Source organism: Balaenoptera musculus, chromosome X (assembly GCF_009873245.2).
Source record: "Balaenoptera musculus isolate JJ_BM4_2016_0621 chromosome X, mBalMus1.pri.v3, whole genome shotgun sequence".
NCBI lineage: Eukaryota > Metazoa > Chordata > Mammalia > Artiodactyla > Balaenopteridae > Balaenoptera > Balaenoptera musculus.
The window spans coordinates 128,848,650-128,856,447 of NC_045806.1; the positions used below are offsets into that span (position 1 = coordinate 128,848,650).

The 7,798-nt window shown below is 40.1% G+C and overlaps 1 protein-coding gene across 1 annotated transcript in view; it reads left to right on the forward strand.

Moving 5' to 3' along the window:
* VAMP7 (vesicle associated membrane protein 7) overlaps positions 1 to 6,775 on the forward strand; it is an 85,232-nt gene extending 78,457 nt beyond the window's left edge. Inside the window, exons 8-9 of the transcript XR_005018414.1 lie at positions 5,859 to 5,998; positions 6,596 to 6,775. The gene's annotated coding sequence lies outside the window, so the exon portion shown is untranslated. The remainder of the gene's footprint in view (positions 1 to 5,858; positions 5,999 to 6,595) is intronic.
* The last annotated feature ends 1,023 nt before the right edge of the window (positions 6,776 to 7,798 follow it).

Here is a 7,798-nt window from a genome sequence, read left to right on the forward strand (position 1 = left end):
TTGGAGGGTAAGTCACTCTGGTGTGCACCCCAGGAACATATTCCCTCCTTAATTTTGGCTTTTCCTTTATGGGACAAGCCAATTTGTTTGGTCGGGGTACCTGTTGGAGAGGGGAATTGTTGTTGGACTGTACCTGATTTGGGAACCGGTTCGTTGGTTTTGGTTTTGGTTTTGTGTGCATCGATGCTGTAATTTATTTGGGCTTTTGTGTTGGAATTTGTTTGGATCTTTTGTGTTTTGGTGTTATCAAACTTATAAAAATGGGAAATACTCCATCTATCCTGAAGGAGAGCCTTTTGGGGCGTATATTAGATAAATGGGCAAAACATAGCTGTGATGGTGGACTAAGAAAGACATGATGTACTATTGTAATAGGGTGTGGACTCAATATATGTTAGGATCAGAAGAGCGATGACTCCTGAATGGCTCACTCAATTATTATATGATCTTGCAATTAGAAGTGTTTTGCAAAAGAGCAGGGAAAAGAGATGAGATTCCATGTGTAGAAGCTTTTTTTTTTTTTTTTTTTTTTTTATTCACACACACACACACTGTATTTTATTTTTACAAGACATAAATAGACTGACACCAAGCATTGTACATGGATGACCACAACAAAAGCAACAATGATTGCAATTACCAAACATGAAACACACTCATACTATGTCATAATATTGACATTCAGTCCAGTAATCCTCCACTGTAACAGCTCCTTTACTTTGCAGTGAAAATTGATTTGTATATTCTTTGCCTCTGAGTCCTTGTGGGATTTTTTTTTTTTTAATTCAGACAGAAAGTCACAAAAATTATACTCATCCTCATCAGTTCACTCAGTCCCATGTAATTAATTTTTTTTTCATCTTGATCTTTTGTTAGCACTTTTATGAGTTCATCAGTTTTTCATTAGAGTTCTGAAAATGCTTATTCATTCAGTTCAGCAGTACAGTCAGTTACCAGAAACCTGTACTTGTCAGAGTCTTTTCCATGAATTTCTTGAAGATGAAACCCTTTTATAGGAACATATTTGCAAAATCATCAGAGTACACCCAGAACTGTCTGTAAATGACAAAAGACTTAAAAATGACCACGGTTAAAGATTTGATGAAAGTTCATAATAATGCAGTTGACAAGAAAATTAGTTATTTCTGAGATATACATTTTAAAGTAATAACTAGGATTATTACTTATAACATTATACCAGAACATATAAGATTTTTAGAAATTTCATGTAATGTCTGAAACATTTATATTAACATATTTCCATACATATTTCCATACAAATACAAATATAAGATTTTTAGAAATTTCATGTAATGTCTGAAACATTTATATTGTGGAAGCTTTTATGCTATTGCATCAGGAGGAAAAGGAATCAGAGGGCTGCCGCCTTATGGTGCAGTGGTCTGAAAGAAAATCCAAGAGGGGACCTAGACAAAAGAGCTTAAACAAAATTCAGGAGATAAAACAAAAACCAAATGAGGATCCATCCTCATTTGGATTTCTACAGTTTCTAGAAAGGATTTACCAAGATAGAGTTTCTAGAAAGGATTTATCAAGCTTATAGGCGGTACACAGATACAGACCCTGAAGCCCCTGAGAACATAAGGATGGTAAATATGACCTTCATCTGGCAAAGCACCGCAGATATAAGAAGAAAATTATAGAATTTAGATGGTGCATTTGGAATGAACCCTTCTCAATTTGTAGATGTTGCTTTTAAAGTATTCAAAAACAGGAAACAATGACAGAAGCAAGAAGATGCAAAATGGAATGCAGCCTTTCTGGCAGTAGCATTGAATTCCCAGAAGGGGAGTAACCTAAAGGAAGGTAAGCCAACACTGGGGAAGGAACAATGTGCTTACTGCAAGGAGGAAGGGCATTGGAAAAAAGATTGTCCTAGACTAAAGAAGAATGGAAGGAGGACAGGAGCCTCTCATATGTTAAAAAGAGAGGAACACTCTGTTAATGAATGAAGAGGCTAGGGGAGTCCCTTGGGCTTGAGGCGTCTGATTGTAATTTCCCCACAGGAGTCCTGGGTAACTTTGACAGTGAGGAACAAGTTGATTGACTTTCTGATCGATACGGGTGTCACATATTCTGTGGTAAACACCAAGGTGGCACAGAAAACATCTCAGTCTATCCTGGTCAAGGAAGTTTCTGGGGAAGTACAAAACCGTTCGTTCTTACAATCTCTAGAATGCCAACTAGGGGACCTCACCGTGAAACATCCAGAGTGTCCAATCCCCCTTTTGGGATGAGATCTCCTTTGTAAAAGGAATGCTGGGACACCTAATCTAAAACAATATCCTCTGAGACAAGAGTCCCAAAAGGGAATTCAGCCAATTTTGGAAAAGTTTTTGAAAACAGGGCTGATTAAACTTTGAAGGTCCCCATATAACACCCCTATCCTACTGGTCAAAAGGCCAAACTCAGCAGAGTATCGCTTTGTCCAAGATTTGAGGGCTATAAATCAAGTAGTCCAAGACTTAAACCCTGTGGTGCCTAATCAATACACTCTGCTCACAACTGTTCTGGGAGAATACGGCTGGTTCTCAGTCCTGGACTTAAAAGATGCCTTTTTTCTGCATTCCTATTGCAGAAGAATCACAGCAGCTAAAAGTAAAACGTTCCAACGTAGGTAAATGGGTATGTCAGTCCTTCAATATCACTGAGGTAGCCACCCAATTCTTTGAAAAAAAGAGAAAAAACTGTCCTTGTTTTACAAATCTAGTCTTTACAGGGCCAGAGGTGTGGCTCCAAAAATAATCCGAAACCCACCAATCCTTTTACCACTCCTCAAACCTTCCCTATTTATCTTAAGAGGTTTGTAAGTATTAAACAAAGGGGAAACAAAGTCATCCTAGGGGAAACTTGCCTATATCTTTAAGATGCAAATGTCCTACCTGGTCTTCTCAGGAACTCTTTACCTCTGCCATCTTTTTAAAATGCAAATTTTGAAAAGAGGGTAAAGTAATTTAGAAATTGACTTGTCAAGGATAAATAGAAATCCTGTGTCTTTTCCGTAAACATTAGTAAAAAGATTTAGCCATCTAGACAAGTGAGCTTGATTTGTTCCATTGCCAGAAACCCAATTTTAATACAACCGCTTTTGTAAACTGATGGGTTTTACATGCTGTACCTGACTCGGGGCTGAAATTTTGAAATGAGAACTATGAGGTCTCTCTGTTTGTGTGTTTGTATGTGTCTATGTGTGTTGTAGATGTATGGTATTACCAAAATTAATTCGTAAAAGAGCTCTACCTAATTGACTTAAAAATATTAAGTGCTTATATAAATACTCAGGAATGTAAAACTGGACAGAATGAATTTTAGGTTCACGTGATCTAGAAAATATTCAACATTAAACTGATATCTGGTATTGAAGGTGGCTTAAGCTTGTTGATCTAATTAATATAGACATGTCTTCAGAGTCATTAATATTAAGCATAATACTTTTTTGTGCGTAGGAATCAAATAAGACCTTATTACATCTGTTGCAAGGAAAATAACTTGATATGATGAAACTTTAAAGTAAATGTAAACGAGATAAGAGCTTTTAGGTAAACTCTATACGAATAATTATGTTCTGAAAATTATCTGAAGTAGTCTCTCCAGATTTTGGTAACTGTTCCTTGCCTCTTGGTTTTCACTAGAAATTAAGGTTTTTAAGAGCTGGAGATTCTAATTTAAATATGTAATTGAAACTACTAAAAATAATGAAACATTTCACTATATAATAGGAAAGTGGGATATATGTTTTGAGTAAAAAGGAGTTTTATGCATGGTCAGGCTGAGATTGGATTAAACTTAATTGGGTAAATAGATTTTGTTATTAAAAGTAGACTGGTGCAGGACCAGATTTTGTTCCTCTTTGCTAAGAGAACAAGTTTACTTAGAATGCTGCTTTTGATAACAGATTGTGTGAACTATCTTGCCTTTAACTGAGCTGTATTTGTTCTTAAACTTTCTATCTGACCAAATGTTTAAAAAATATTTTTTTGATATTTTTGATGATTTTCCTATCAAATTCTAGTTAAAGTTCTTTTGACTTCAGCTAGCTTTGGGATGCTTCAGAGGGCTCCTGAGAGCCTTCCCTATTGTGTAGGTTTTGCCTGTGGCAGAGTGTTGGTTGGGATTTTCCCTTTTGAACTAGCCTTGGTCATTCATTCAGCTTCATCTCCAATGGGGCATTGGTTGGGGTTCTTCCCTTTTGTACTGATGGGGCACTGGTTGGGAATCTTCCTTTTTTGGGTCTAGGGAACTGTGACCCTGAGGCACCTCCGGTGGGGGTGGGGAGGGATATATATATATATTAAACTGACTAGAATTGGTTGGTATGCTAAATTACATGGAAAGCATTGTCAAATGAATGATAAGCCTCCTCAGATTGTACAGTATGAATAAATGTTATTGATATAGACATTCTAAAAATTATATAAAGTTTCTGAAATTTGCATATATCCTGATATAATTTTATAGTTTTAATTGTTATCTTAAAGTGTTGTATGTCACAACAACTTGGATAAGCTTCTTTGCCAAGAAGAATTGTAATCAGATCTTTAATCTTGCCTTTTTAAGACCTTTATCATTCATAGGCAGCTAAGGTGATGCTTTGCAAAACTGCCACATCTTCAAGAAGGCTCATAGGGACTTCCCCGGTGGTGCAGTGGTTAAGAATCTGCCTGCCAATGCAGGGGACACGGATTTGAGCCCTGGTCTGGGAAGATCCCACATGCCGCGGAGCAACTAAGCCTGTGTGCCACAGCTAGTGAGCCTGCACTCTAGAGCCTGCGGGCCACAACTACTGGGCCCGCATGCCACAACTACTGAAGCCCACACACCTAGAGCCCATGCTCTGCAACAAGAGAAGCCACCGCAATGAGAAGCCCGCGCACTGCAATGAAGAGTAGCCCCCGCTCGCAGCAACTAGAAAAAGCCCGCTCGCAGCAACGAAGACCCAACGCAGCCAAAAATTAAATAATTAATTAATTTTAAAAAAAGAAGGCTCATAAAAAGAATTTTTTTTAACAAATATAAGTTTCTGATAGCCTTTAGATAATACCATTAGACTGGGTAACAAATGACAAAACTAATGGGAAAACTGATTACTTCATCCAGATCAACAGGAATTAATTACATGGGACTGAGTGAACTGATGAATATGATTTATAACTTTGTGACTTTGGGAAATATACTAGCCTTAATCTTTGTTTTCCAGAAAAACCTTTTCTCTTATGCTATGACCTACAACAAGTTGATAAAGTATACCCTTGTAAACAAAGGTGAAACATTTATCTTTTTCTCTCTACCTGATCCTGCCAGAATTTGGCTTCTCCAGCTAGCTCTCCTGTGGACTTGATGGTTTACTGTAACTGGATTACAACTAGTTATACTAAGCATTGTTTTAATTTGTTCTTTGTTTCCAAATTGTTTATGTTTTGTGTCTCCCTACTGCACTATGACTTTGTCAATGTTACTAGCTGCATTACTTATATACTGTCTATTTTATAAGATTGTTGTCTCTTAGAGTACCCAGTATGTAACCAGGCCTCCAGCACAATTGATGATAGCTCAACATCTTGAGGAAATAGATCACATTTATGACTCTTATAGAATAATTGTAATAGGGTGATTCTAAGTATGGGAGGAAGCAATAAGGGAAAACATTTCCTGGATCATAATAGACTAGAAAGACAGAGGATACAGAGAATCTTTAATTATCATCAGGGCCTAATCTGGAAATTAGCACCTGGAGTGGCATATCAACAAGAATTTTCACCTGATCTTGGATGAGCCTCCCAGTGCTGTGGGACAAAATTTGGTCATGAAATGTCTCCCAAATATTGGTTGAATTCCAGACCAAGAGGAGGATCTGAGAAATGGAATATTTCCTGCCACAGTCATCGGTGATTGTAGCCCTCCAACATGAGCTGGTGAGCCCTGTGGAAGGAAGAATGCCTGCCATCTAGCAGCCATCAGACTGCAGCCACTCCCTATGGTGAGCCTTGAGGAAACTCAGGATGTGAAAATACAGGATTCAGGCCCCAGATAGCTGAGGTGCATATCAAAGGAATGATTTCAGTGAGCCCAGACTCTTGCATTTTCCCATACAAAGAAAAATGCTAAACTCCTTAACCTGAGATTGCAATTTCCTTACAGTTGGACAAGGGTGGGTTAATCTACTTGTTTAATCCTATTCAACTGAACAACACAGCATCAGGTTCAAAGAGTTGAGAGTTTCACTATTTACTAAAAATTCTAAGAATTATTCCCTGCACAAGGCTGATCAATTCTATTCCATGATCACTCCTCGTCAACCCTACACCGCAGGAAGCAGTTAGAGTGGTCATCGCCCCTTTCCCCACAAGATTGTGGAATGGGCATTGACTGTGGGGAATTGTAACAGGGAAGAGCAAAATCTGACTCCATGTTGGATCTGTGTCTTTTACTTTAACATTTGCTTTTAGTTGCTTTTGTTATTATAATCATTAAAAGGATGCTGTCTATAGCTGTAAGTATACATAATGGCCTGCCTTGGGGAACCCTGCCCCTCTGCCTGAATGTTAAACTGAAATGCCTTTGTTCTGCTCACAAGGAGACGTTCTGACCCTGCCCACCTGTGAATGGCTGCAGAAAAGAAGAAGTTATCACATCCCCTTCCTGTTGCTGGCCAAACCGGGAGATATTTTGCAAGACTAATGGCCTTTTTACTTTACTTCCTTAACTCCTCCCCCTCTCTGTTCTATAAAAGAAACTGGCATCCAGACCCTGATAAGATGGTACTCTAGGACATTAGTCTGCCACCTTCTCGGATGCCTGGCTTTCCAAATAAAGTCACTATTCCTTGCCTCGACATCTCGTCTCCCAATTTATTGGCCTGTTGTGTGGTGAGCAGAGTGAGGTTGGACTTGGTAACAGGGTGAGCAGGGAGCTTCATGTAGTGCAGCCCAGGCTCCTGCAAGGACAGACCAGAAGTGGCCTGACTCCAGCGTCCCAGGCTTCCAGCAGGAGGCAGCTGCACTGGAAGCCTGGGCAGAACAGTGCATCCCATGGGCTGACTCTGGGTGTAGCGCATTCAGGGTCACCGAGAGCCCCACACTCAGGTCCTGCTTCCCAGCAACATGTGTGTGGGGGGGGGGCCTGATGGCTCCTATGGCTCCTGGTCAAGCGACTTCCTGCACTAGTATGATGCCCAGAATGGACACCGCACTGTCTTCTTCAAGGGAAGCCACCCAAGTGGAGAACCCACAGGCTGAGCTCCTTGCGCACTGCCCCATCTGCACCCAGTGACCCACCTGTCCACCAGGGGCCCACATCCCATGCCCACCACCCCTGTGTGCATGGTGCCCGTTCTTTCAAAAGCAGAGTCTCACATGAAGGAGACCCAGTGGGGGCTGTCAAACCCCCACTCTTGATGCTGAGTTTGAGGAGAATGAACCCCCTTCACTGAATAGTAGGACCCTCTGAGGAACGAAGTGCTGACCCCATCAGAGTCGGGGCTGTGCTGAGCAAGTTACTCCCTGAATATTATAAGACATGAGAAATTAACGTAGACACTACCTGTGTCCATTGATGGGTGAACAGAAAACCAAAACATGGTCCATCCACACAAAGGAATGTTATTCAGCCTAAAAAGGAATGGAATTCTCACACAGGCTACAGTGTGGATGACCCTTGAGGGCATTATGTTCAGTGACATAAGGCAGACACAAAAGGACAAATACTGTGTGATTCCACTCACACGAGTCCCCTGGAGCAGTCAGATCCACAGAGATGGATAAGAAATTCACCTTCCGTC